Source organism: Manis pentadactyla, chromosome 12 (genome assembly GCF_030020395.1).
Source record: "Manis pentadactyla isolate mManPen7 chromosome 12, mManPen7.hap1, whole genome shotgun sequence".
Classification (NCBI taxonomy): Eukaryota; Metazoa; Chordata; class Mammalia; order Pholidota; family Manidae; genus Manis; species Manis pentadactyla.
This window is the reverse complement of record NC_080030.1, coordinates 22327388-22340160: the sequence shown is the minus strand read 5'-3', so window position 1 is coordinate 22340160 and position 12773 is coordinate 22327388. Positions and strand designations below refer to the sequence as shown.

The 12773-nt window shown below is 36.6% G+C and overlaps 1 non-coding gene and 1 pseudogene across 1 annotated transcript; both read left to right on the top strand.

The window, feature by feature from the left end:
• Positions 1-1587: 1587 nt before the first annotated feature.
• The window catches only part of LOC118933501 (peroxisomal multifunctional enzyme type 2-like), a 33447-nt pseudogene continuing 22261 nt past the window's right edge, over positions 1588-12773 (top strand).
• On the top strand, positions 6429-6592 carry LOC130680144 (U1 spliceosomal RNA). Its single transcript, XR_008993182.1, has one exon. It is a non-coding gene; the product is annotated as a U1 spliceosomal RNA (small nuclear RNA).

The following is a 12773-nucleotide window of genomic DNA, read 5'->3' as shown; positions in this document are numbered from 1 at the left end:
AAAATGATGAACAGTTTGGAAGTAGCCTATATTTGTTTAATATTTGATAAATTAAAAATAGTATAGATCAGTTGGTAAAAGTTATCCAAGAGGATTTTGTGCCTTTCGATTTGTTTCCTCTTTTTTCCTTTGGGAGGTGGTTAGCATTTGTAGCAGTATTAACTCTTTCTAACAGCCTTTAGCATCTTATCTGGCTGTGTGATTTTTATTGCAAGTGCAAAATCATGTAATTTTGAAGGTTCTAAGTAGGAAAAATTTCCTTTAGGAATGCCCTGTTGCAAAGATTGAGTTTAGGTAATGAAAAAACCAGAGTCACGAATTTTTTTTTTCCTGTTTGCTCTAATTTGCCTTACTTTCATTAGCCATCAAGAACTAAAGCCGTGGTAGCTGAGAACAGGGGCAGGCAGGGTAACTGAGGTGAGTTTTATCATTGTTTACAGAGTGTGCCTCTGGGTAACATTTCCAGGAGTTCTTTTGGACAAAGCAGAATATCTTTGTGATTTAGAATTAAGCAAAGTAGGGCTTTTAGTTTCCTCTTTGTAACAACTGGGGTAAAACAGAAGCTGAGAAAGATAAGATTTGTTGGCAAAGGGGGCTATGTTGGCACTTCCCTTTGAACTCTAGCAGAGCTGCGTGTTTCCTCCTGTGGTGTCGTCCTGAGCTCACCACTCTCCACTACCCTTTCCTTCTGTTCTTCTTTCATTTTTCCTCCCTCCCTTCCTCCCTCTCTCCCCCTCTCTCTTTTTCTTTCTTTCTCACTTTTTCCTTTCTTTCTCACTCTTTTTTCACTTTTATTCTTCTAATATACACCATAACATTTGTTGAGGCCCCAGATTGAAACAAAAATAAGTAAAAATGGTTAAAAACTTAATAATGCAAAGAATAAAGTTACAGCTAGAGTCGTTTGCCTGTCTGTGTCATTCCCTGAGTTGCCTGTTCATTGGGTTGGCATCTCTAGAGGCAGATTGTCTTCTCTCTTTCTTCTTCCCAGCTCCCTCCTTTTACTTGTTACCCTTCCCCCCTTAGTCTAACTTATTTGCAAACCCTGGTAAAAATAGGGATGTAGTGATATACTGAGCATTTTGTAAACATTTCTTGATGATGAACTCTGGTTTATGATTATGCTTTAATGTTTGTGCTGAGCCCCAATATATATGCAAAATTCTTAGTTATTTGTATTAGTGGATTTTTATATAAATGAAGCATAAATTAAAGATGGTACTGTATTTAGATGTGAACAGGGACTACAATAAATTTATCATAAATTATAAGGAAAATGGATGTGGTTACAAAATTGGAACAGAAGCAAAAATGGTTACTCAGAGAGTGGTGTGACAGTAGTTGATTTTGAATGCTAGGTATAAGATGAACATTGTTACGAATGTAAATCATTGCTTTATTGATTCTGAGTTGTGACTTTCTAATTTTTGACAATGTATGTAATAAAGGAATTTCTTGTTTGAGATGTCATCCATAGAGTTCATTTGCGGGGCTCGTTCCAAGTGACCCGGGCAGCTTGGGATCACATGAAGAAACAGAACTTTGGAAGGTAGAGTTGTGTGTGGCTATCAAGGGGGAATCGTGATGTTGTGTGTAGGTTCTTCTGCACAGAGATAGATAATTGCTTTGACACTGAGGAAAAAACCTTGAGATACATGCACAGGCTTTAAAAATGTAGTTTTGGTATATACCCTATAAATTGGTGTCATTTAATCACAGGTTAGCTTTAACTGGACAGCTTTATATTTCTTTTTACCTCCTGCTTTTCATTATTAATGATTTTTCTGATTTTCTCTGCTGTTTTAGCAGTATATTCTCTAACCAAAGTTCCATTTTGTATGTCCACTGACCACCTGGGGACAGATGAGTGTCTGCTTCCTGCTGGCTCGTACTGGTCAGATGTGAGTTGGTCTTTATCAACTGTTCAGGAGCTGTAGGACTCTCAGAGTTGCATCTCCGAGAGTGACTCAGAACGTGGCAGAAGCTGTCAGGTGGCTCCGTGCACTCTATTGGTCACGGTCACTCCTACTGCCTTAGGGTTCATGTATATCTGCTAGAAGTAAATTGTTTATGATACCTGTTCTTATTGGAAATTTCTAGTTATCCTAATCCTACCAGTTTCTGAAAGTAAATTATGTGATTCATTTTACTTCATCTGCTAAGTAGAGTGAATTAGTAGATGGCATCTTTTTGATGTGAGGCATTTGATATTTAATCCAGAAAGAGAGAGGGGCAAGGAGATGAGTACAAAGAATCAAAACTTATTTACTTAATGTTTCTTATGATAATGTTAACTTATATATTTATTGCCATTTTATTTTATGTTTATAAATATTGGGTTTTTTTCAACAGATAATGAATATACATCCTTCACTCGAATTCATTAGGTTCTAATCAGGGATTCTTTATAAAACAGTTAAATCTTGTAGTTGAATTTTGGGAGATTATTTATATTATTAATATTACTTAGACATATAAAATCATAACTACAAGGACCTAGAGACAGTATAGATTGCTTCTGACAGGTGTGGTGTATTGAAAAAAGAGTCCTAAGAGTTGCAACAGTATCAAAACCTAGAGCAGGTGATATTGAGAGAGTCGTTTTCCTTTTAGGATCATTATGGCTTCATCGGCTTCAGGAATATATGGCAACTTTGGCCAGGCAGATTATAGTGCTGCAAAACTGGGCCTTCTGGGCCTTGCAGAAGCTCTTGCAGTTGAAGGCAAGAAAAGCAACATCCATTGTAACACTGTTGCCCCTATTGCTGGATCACGTTTGACTCCAAATATTTTGCCAGGAGGTAAGTTACTTAGATTTTTCAGTGCTCTTACCCACAAATCTCTGTAGAGGGAGTTTTGTAAAAGTATTTGATTTTCTAAATAGGTAAAAAATCATTTTCCTTACAGTTTAAAAAGTGTTATGTATAATTTGTTCATTTTAGAAAATTTAGAAAGTCACAAAGGAAAAAAAAATGCCACTAATTCTACCATGCTAAGATAAATTTTCATTCCTTTTCTCTGTATAGGTAGACATAAATACATACTTGTTTTTTATAGAATGAGGTCATAGTATTACTACTGTTTCATAATAATAATAATTTTTTAAAATCAATAGACTGTATTTTTTGAACAGTTTTTGGTTAGTAGAAAAATTGAGCAGCCAGTAAAAGAGAATTCCCATAAAGTCTCCCCTCCCCTACTCCCACAGTTTCCCTTATTCTTAACATCTTGCATTAGTGCACTACATTTGTTGCAATTGGGAACGATTTTGATCCATTATTATTAACTAAAGTTCATAGTTTACATTAATATTCACTGTCTGTGTATACTATATATAGTTGTATTAGTTTTCACAGATGTGTAATGTTATGTATCCACTGTTACAGATCATACAGAATAGCTCAGGGCCTTAAAAATCCCCTGAGCTTCACCTCTTCATCCCTACCCTCTTCTTCCTAAATATCTGGGAGAATTGAAACTCATTTCTTTTTATCACTGAATAATACCTCATGGTCTGGAGGGACCACTGTTTATCATTTACCTAGTGAGGAGCACTTTGGTTGCTTCCAGTTTTTTGGCAATTACGGATAAAGCCTCTATAAACATATTCATGCCCAGGTTTTTCTTTGGATATATTTTCAACTTGTTTGGGTAGATGTTAAGAAGCATAATTGCTAGATCTTATGTTAAGACTGTTTGGCTTTGTAAGAAATTTCCATACTATTTTCCACAATGGCTGTGTCATTTTGCATTCCCACTGGCAGTAAATGAGAGTTCTTGTTGCTCCACATCTTTGTCAGCATTTATTGTTTGCAGTCTTTCTCATTTGGTCCTTCTAATAGGTACACAGTGGTATCTCATTGTTTTAATTTGCAGTTCCCAAATGACATATGGTGTGCAATTTTTTCCTTTGCTTATTTGCCATTTGTCATCTTCCATGATGTGTCTGTTTGGATCTTTTATTTATGTTTAAATTGGGTTATATGTTTTCTTATTGTTGAGTTTTTAGAGTTCTTCACATATTTTGGGAACAAGTTCTGTATCCGATACATATTTTATGAGTATTTTTTTTCCAGTCTGTAGATTGTATTTTTATTCTCTTGATCTCTTCTACTTTTGAAGGATAATTTCACTGGATACAGAATTCTGGGTTGGTAGTTTTCTCATTCAACACTTTAAATATTCCATCCCATTCTCTTCTTGCTTACATAGCTTCTGGAGGGAAGTATGACATGATTCTTTACTTCTTCCTCTAGGTAAGGTATTTTTCCCTCTGCCTTCTTCCAGGATTTTCTCCTTGTTTTTTTCTGCAGTTTGTATATAATATGTTTAGGTACAGATTTTTGGCAACAAACAGCTCGATATCTTCTGAGCTTCCTGAATCTGTGGTTTGATCTCTGTCATTAGTTTTGGAAAATTCTAAGCCAGCACTACTTCAGATGTTTCATCTATTTCTTTCTCTCATTTCTGGAATCCCCATTTATGTGCATGTTATGTCATTTGTAATTATCTCACAGTTCTGAATAGGCATGGGATATTCCCTCCTTTTCTTTCTTCTCTTTGCATTTCAGTTTAGGTCATTTCTAGCAACTTACATTCAAGCTCATTGTTCTTTTTTAATTTTTGTCACATTGTTCTTGTCCTTAAGCATTTCCTTTTGATTTTTTTCTTAGTGTCCATCTCTTCTTACAGTAGCCATCTATCGTTGCATGTTATCCACGTCATTACAGTCCTTAGCATATTAATCACAATTATTTTAAATTCCCAGTCTGTTAAGTCTAGAATCTCAGCTAATTTGAGTCTGGTTCAGATGCTTGCTTTGTTTCTTCAGAATGTGCTTTTCTTGCCTTTTAGCATACCTTGAAATTTTTGTTGAAAGCTGAATATGAGTATTAGGGTATTAGAAAGTAAAGCAAATGGGCCTGTAGTGTGAAGTTCTGCTTTTTTCTGGTTAGAAGTTAGGCTGTTTATTGTTTGCGGTAGCTTTCAGTGTCAGAGGCTTCATTTTCCTTGTGTCCTGGTTTTTGTGTTTTCTGTTGTCTTCAGGTTTCCCTAGAAACTCTGTTAAACAGACTGTGTGTCTTGGAGTTCTTTCAGTTGTCACCCACTGTTACTATACTGGAGTCCTGTTGATGTGGCTGAAAGTTATTGGAGAGGGGACATGATCTCTAATCTTATGATTAAATCTTCAGTTTTATTAGTGGATTAGAGTTACTGGGTTATGTCCTTCAGAAGAGTTTCTTGGCCTGTTTTTTCTTTTCCTTATTTGAGACAGGAGCCTAAAGGGGCTCCAGCTGTCTAATGCCCTTCTGTTAGGTCAGATAAGGCTGTGGTAGGATAGGCCTTTGTTAAGGAGAACAGAAGTCTCTGGGAATATTTCAGAATGATTTTCTTCTGTGTTTTTTGTAATATTTCAAAGCAAGTCTTAGGTATTTCACCTAAAAAATACTTCAAAATGTATCTTAACAGATATGGACATTGTAACCACAATGCCATTATCACATTTCACAAAATAATTCATTAGCTTAACCAAATACCAAATTCATATTAAAATTTCCCAGTTGTCCAAAAAAGATACCTTTTTAAAGTTGGTTTATTCATTCAGAATACACACAAAATCTGCAGGCATTTTGTTACTGTATCTCTTGAAGTTTCATTTAACATGTAATAGTTAATTCTCCTTAAAAAAAAAAGCTTCTTGTTGAAGAAACTAGGTCATTTGTTGCATAGACTATCCCTTTTTCTTTCATGTGGGTTGCCTTTGCACTTCTGTGGAAAATCAGTTGACCACATATGTGTCGGTGTATTTCTGGATTCTTTGTTTTCCATTGATCTATGGGGCTGCCCCTTTACTATACTGTTTTGATTACTATAGTTTTATAGTAAGCCTTGAAGTCAGGTAATAGGGGTTTCCCAACTTTGTTCTTTGAAAATGTAAAATTAAAAAATTTTTAAAGTTTAACTGAGAACCTATGCTTAGTTATATAATAAACCGAATATTTGACTAGTGGAAAACTGTGTGGTTTTTTATACTCTTGGTTTTTAACATACTTCTAAAAAGAAAATTTTCATAGTACTTTAAAAGTAGCTTCTGTGAAATGGTACAAAACTATTGATGAGTGACATTATTTTAAAGTTAGCTACTTCATGGAACACAAATACTTATTCACAGTACCATTTACTTTCCACATTTCAGCTAACATTCATTTTAGAACTTGAAATTTCTAATACAAAGTATACACTTGATAGCCTCTGCTAAGACCTGTACCTAACCAGCTTCTTTAGTGTAGAAGAGATATTTGGACCTGAGATCTTTTTTTCCCCCCTTTCCTTTGTCAGCAGGGCCATTTTTAAAAGTCCTTTACTTTAAAAACTTTATACTCTCATATTCATATCAAAGGAATTCTTGTTAAAAAAACAAGTTATATGTACTTACTTGGCAAGGGAGATACCGTGATCACAAAGGTGGTTTTCCCAGGGCGAGGCTGATCCATTGCTCTCCAGATGTGCTGACCCCTGAGATTTCCCCAAACGTGGGAAACTCGACTGCGTCATTTGTGGTACTGTGGGACTATGTTCACACTTTCCCCTGGGAAAAGAATGAAAGAGAAAAAAGGACCAGATCATATGAAGGACAGATACAATTCACTTTTTTTCTTTTCCATATAATACTACATATATATGCAAAGCAGTATAGATGACTGGTGAAAAGTGCAGCAAAAAAACATAATTAATAGTCATGAGCTCACTATTCAACTTAAGAATTGGAATGTTACCACAAACTTGCATCTCCTTTCTGTCCTCTGTTCCACCCCTCTGCTTCCTGCCAAAAGATAACCACCACTTAGAACTTTGTGTTTGTCATTCTGTTGTTAGACTTCTGCCTTAATCAGGCTTTTATCATCAGCTGTAGACTCCTTCTGGGAAACAGTCGTTTTCAAAAAAATATTGAACACTTTGGGTTTTAAATTTGTTTTCCTTTGATAATGTAGCTTCCATGTATTTGGACAGGTCTGTACCTCTAGAGATGTTAAGTAAATGTTTAATGTATTTAATATATTTTATGCCCACCATACTCTAGTAAAAAAAGTTTGGAAAATAAGATCTACTTTAGACAAATGACTTAAATCTTTCTAGACCTGTTTTCTGTAAAGTAAGAGAGTTGTTGTAGACCCTTCAGTTTCTAAATTTCTGTTAACTTTAAATTTTTTTATTACTCTTCTATAGTTAAAAAGCTGAAAACTCACTTTGCCCCACAGTTTTTCTTCTCTTCCTCTGAAATATCCATTTACAGGCTATCAAATGAATTATTTGTTTAAAGAACCAAATGCTATGAGCAATGTGTAGAGATATTTGCAATTTCATTTCCCCCTTTGAAATGTATTTGAAATAAATGGAAAGTAGTGTATGTAACTTACATATTTCTTACATGAAATAAAACATAATCCTACAATGAATACCAATCTATACTAATTAATATTAAGAAATTAATTATTTACTTCTCTGTAATAAATAACTGCAAACTTAGTGGATGAAAACAACAAACATTACCTTACAGAGTTTCTAGGGTCAGAAATCCAGAGTGGCTTAGCTGGAAAGTTCTGCTTCTGTGTCTCTAATGAAGTTTCAATGAAGATGTTTGCTGAGACTCCAGTCATTGGACGGCTTGGCTGGGTTGGAGGCTCAGCTTTCAAGCTCATACATGTCCACAGCAGTTGGCAAGAGGCCTCCATTGCTTCTGAGTTGTAGTTTGGAAGCCTCAGTTTCTCACAAAGTGGGCTTCTCCATAGGATTGTTTCTGTTAAGGCAGCTAGCTGGCTTTTCCCAATAGTAACCAAGGCAAAAGTTGCAATCTTTTATAAACTGGTTTCAGAAGTGAATGCCATCACTTCTGACCTATCCCTCTGGTCACACAAACTACCAACCCTGGTACATTGTGTGAGGGGACTCTGAAAAGGGTGAATAAGAGATGGGGTTCATTAGGGCCATCTTGAAGAGTAGCTACTATGCACCCCAAAGCTGGGGCATTACCAAGAGCTTGCGTCTTTGTTACCATTTCATGCCAAAATACCTGCTTCCTTCAGAAGTAATCACTTAAAGAAAATGTTTAGTTTTCATTACCTTACTTTTAAAAATAGGGATTAATACATGGCTGAATACTTTGTCATTTTGTTTGCTTATTTTTTGATCTTCATGGAATTGCAATATACTGTATTCCTTGGGAATTGCTCTTTGTTTTTTCCATGCAGTATTACATTTCTGAAATCAACTTTTTTTATGTATAGCTGTAGTTCATTCACTTTTACTGCTATATAGTAGTCCATTTTGTGAATTTTTATAATTCTTATTAATGGGTATCTGGAATTGTTTTAAGTTTGTTTTTTTGAACAGTGTTGTCTTCTCATACATGTGTTCTGGTTCACACAAACAGGAATTTTTCTGGGGGTAGTTTACTTAAAAGTAAAATTGTTGAGTCATAGAATATTCAAATGCTAAACTTAAGATAATGCTAAATTATTATTATTTTTTATTAAGGTATCATTGATATACAATCACATGAACAAAATTGTGGTTACCAGATTTCCCCCATTGTCAAAGTCCCAACCATACCCCATTACAGACACTGTCCATCAGCGTAGTAAGATGCTATAGAGTCACTACTTGTCTTCTCTGTGCTATTATACTGCCTTCCCCGTGCCCCGCCCTCTACAATATGCTTGCTAATCATAATGCCCCTTAATCCCCTTATCCCTCCCTTCCCACCCACTCACCCCAGTTCCTTTCCCTTTTGTAACTGTTAATCCATTCTTGGGTTCTGTGAGTCTGCTGCTATTTTGTTCCTTCAGTTTTTGCTTTGTTGTTATACTCCACAGATGAGTAAAATCATTTGGTACTTGTCTTTCTCTATCTGGCTTATTTCACTGAGCATAATACCCTCTAGCTCCATCCATGTTGTTGCAAATGATAGGATTTGTTTTCTTATGGCTGAGTAGTATTCATTCCATTGTGTAAATGTACCACATCTTCCTTATCCATTTATCTACTGATGGACACCTGGGTGGCTTCCATTTCTTGGCTATTTTAAATAGTGCTACAATAAATATAGGGATGCATATGTCTTTTTGAATATGGGCTCCTGCATTCTTAGGGTAAATTCCTAGGAGTGGAATTACTGGGTCAAATGATATTTCTATTTTTAGTTTTTTGAGGAACCTCCATGCTGCTTTCCACAGTGGTTAAACTAATCTACATTCCCACCAGCAGTGTAGGAGGGTTCCCCTTTCTCCACATCCTCACCAGCATTTGTTGTTTGTCTTTTGGATGTTGGCCATCCTAACTGGTGTGAGGTGATATCTCATTGTAGTTTTAATTTGCATTTCTCTGATGATTATCAATGTGGAGCATATTTTCATGTGCCTGTTGGCCATCTGAATTTCCTCTTTGGAGAAGTATCTGTTCAGATCTTCTGCCCATTTTTTAATTGGGTTATTTGCTCTTTGGTTGTTGAGGCATGTGAGCTCTTTATATATTTTGGATGTCAACCCCTTATCACATATGTTATTTATGAATATATTCTCCCATACTGTAGAATGCCTCTGTTCTACTTATGGTGTCCTTTGCTGTACAGAAGCTTTTTAATTTGATATAGTCTCACTTGTTCATTTTTTTGTTTCCCTTAGCCAGGGAGATATGTTCATGAAAAAGCTGCTCATGTTTATATTCAAGAGATTTTTGCCTTGTTTTCTTCTAAGAGTATTCTCTAATAATTCTTTGTATTGCTGTGGTGTCTGTAGTGATTTTTCCTTTCTCATTTCTGATTCTGTTTATGTGTGTAGACTCTCTTCTTGTCTTGAGGAGTCTGGCTAGAGGTTTATCTCTTTTATTTTCTTAAAGTACCAGCTCTTGGTTTCATTAATTCTTTCTATTGTTGTATTCTTGTCAGTTTTATTTATTTCTTCTCTAATCTTTATTATGTCCCTCCTTGTACTGACTTTGGGCCTCATTTGTTGTTCTTTTTCCAGTTTCATTAATTGTGAGTTTACATGGTTTATTTGGGATTGTTCTTTTTTGACATAGGCCTGAATTGCTGTATGCTTTCCTCTTAGAACTGCCTTGAGTGCATACCACAGAAGTTGGGGCATTCACCTGTTGTTTTCATTTGTCTCCATATAGTGCTTGATCTCTGTTTTAATTTGGTCATTGATCCATTGATTATTTAGGAGCATGTTGTGAAGCCTCCATGTGTTTATGGGTCTTTTTGTTTTCTTCACACAGTTTATTTCTAGTTTTATACCTTTGTGACCTGAGAAGTTGGTTGGTAGGATTTTAATCTTTTTAAATTTACTGTGGCTCTTTTTGTGGCCTTGTCTGTGATGTATTTTGAAAATGTTCTATGTGCCCCTGAGAAGAATGTGTATCCTATTGCTTTTGGGTGGAGTGTTCTGTAGATGTCTCTTAGGTCCATCTGTTTTAATGTGTTGTTCAGTGCCTCTGTGGATGTCTCTTAGGTCCATCTGTTTTAATGTGTTGTTCAGTGCCTCTGTGTCCTTATTTTCTGTCTGGTTGATATGTCCTTTGGAGTGAGTGGTGTGTTGAAGTCTCCTAAAATGAATGCATTGCATTCTCTTTCTCTAATTAATTCTGTTACTATTTTTGTACATATTTGGGTGCTTCTGTGTTTGGTGCATATATGTTTATAATGGTTATGTCCTATTATTGGACTGACCCCTGTATCATTATGTAATGTCCTTCTTTGTCTCTTGTGACTTTCTTTTTTTTGAAGTCTATTTTGTCTGATACAAGTACTGCAACTCCTGCTTTTTTTCTCCCTGTTGTTTGCATGAAATATATTTTTCTGTCCCTTCAGTTTTAGTCTTTGGATTTGAAGTGAGTCTTTTGAAGGCAGCATATCGATGGGTCTTGTTTTTTTATCCAGTCTGGAACTCTGTGTCTTTTCATTGGTGCATTCAGTCCATTTACATGTAGGGTGATTATCAGTAGATACGTACTTATTTCCATTGCAGGCTTTGGATTCCTCATTACCAGTGGTTCAAGTGAAGCTTCTTTACTATCTAACAGTCTAATTTAACTCGTTTATTACGCCATTATAAATACAATCTAAAGATTCTTTTTTTTTCTCTTCCTTCCTTCCACTCCACTCTTTATGTGTCAGGTGTCATGTTCTTTACTCTTTGTGTATCCCTTGACTGGCTTTGTGGGTAGCTGATTTAATTTTAAATTTGGTTAGTAATTAATTGGTCTGCTTCCCTTAGCATAGTTTTATTTTCTCTAGTGACAGCTATTTAGATTTAGGAACACTTCCATCTAGAGCAGTCCCTTTAAAATACTCTGTAGAGATGGTTTGTGGGGGATAAATTCCCTCAACTTTTGCTTATCTTGAAATTGTTTAATCCCTCCTTCAAATATAAATGATAATCTTGCTGGATAGAGTATTCTTGGTTTGAGGCCCTTCTGTTTCACTGCATTAAATATATCATGCCACTCTCTTCTGGCCTGTAAGGTTTCTGCTGAGGAGTCTTACGATAGTCTGATGGGTTTTTCTTTGTAGGTGATCTTTTTTGTCTTTCTGGCTGCTTTTAATACTCTGTCCTTGTCCTTGATCTTTGCCATTTTACTTATTATATCTCTAGGTGTTGTCTTCCTTGGGTCCCTTGCATTGGGAGATCTGTGCCCTTCCATGACCTGAGAGACCTATTTCCTTCCCCAGATTGGGGAAGTTTTCTGCATTTATTTCTTCAAAGACACTTTCTATCCCTTTTTCTCTCTCTTCTTCTCATATCCCTATAATGTGAATATTGTTCTTTTTGGATTGGTCACCCAGTTCTCTTAATATTCTTTCATTCCTAATGATCTTTTTTGCTCTCTGAGCCTCTGCTTCTTTGTATTCCTTTTCTCCAATTTTTATTCCATTTACTGTCTCCTCTACTTCATTTGGTCTGCTTTTAAATCCCTCCATTGTATGTTTCATTTCAGCTGTTGTAATTTTCAAAGTGTCTATCTCCCTCTTAAGTTTGTCTCTAAGCTCTTGAATATTATTCTGTAGCTCCATTAGCATGCTTGTGACTTTTATTTTGAATTATTTTTCAGAAAGTTTGTTGAGTTCAGTTTCACTGATCCCTATTTCTGGTGTTTGAGGGGTTTGAGAGTGAACAAGGTTCTTCTGCCTTTTCATAATCCTATTGGATAATGAGAAATATTAGGTTTGTATAGCTGGCACCATGTATGTAATGCCCAAAAGCTCTGCTCTTCGTAGCTGCCCAGCACCTGGAGTGATAGCCGTGGTTTCACGCAAGGGGTGCCAATGCCTATCCTAAGGAGAGAGCTCTTTCCTGCTTCCCAGTCTCTGTGCCTGCCTCCTCTGTCAGGGCCACTGAGCTGCGCACAGGGAGCAGCCTCTGCGTTAAGCCTGTGTAGTTGCTCTAGTCGGGGCTGACCTCTGGGTGGCCTGGAGCAGTGCTAGGAGCAGCAGGTTTGCACACAGGTGCCAGCTGGGAGGAGGGAGCAGCAGAGTGCTTATCACAGTGGAGGGCCTCAGGGCTGCATTGCCATCCAGGGGAATGGAGCCCCTGAAGCTCCTGAAAGTTCCCAACCTGTTGGGCTGAGTGTGCTGGGATGATTTTGTCCACCTTTTCCTTCTCCTGAGCAGCAAGGTCTGTGTAATCCTTGCCCCTTCAGCAGCTCTGTCACTGTTGGGAAGTCTGTCAAAGCACCTGCCTTTGTTTTGTCCCAGAGCGGCCGGCTGTGGGAACCTG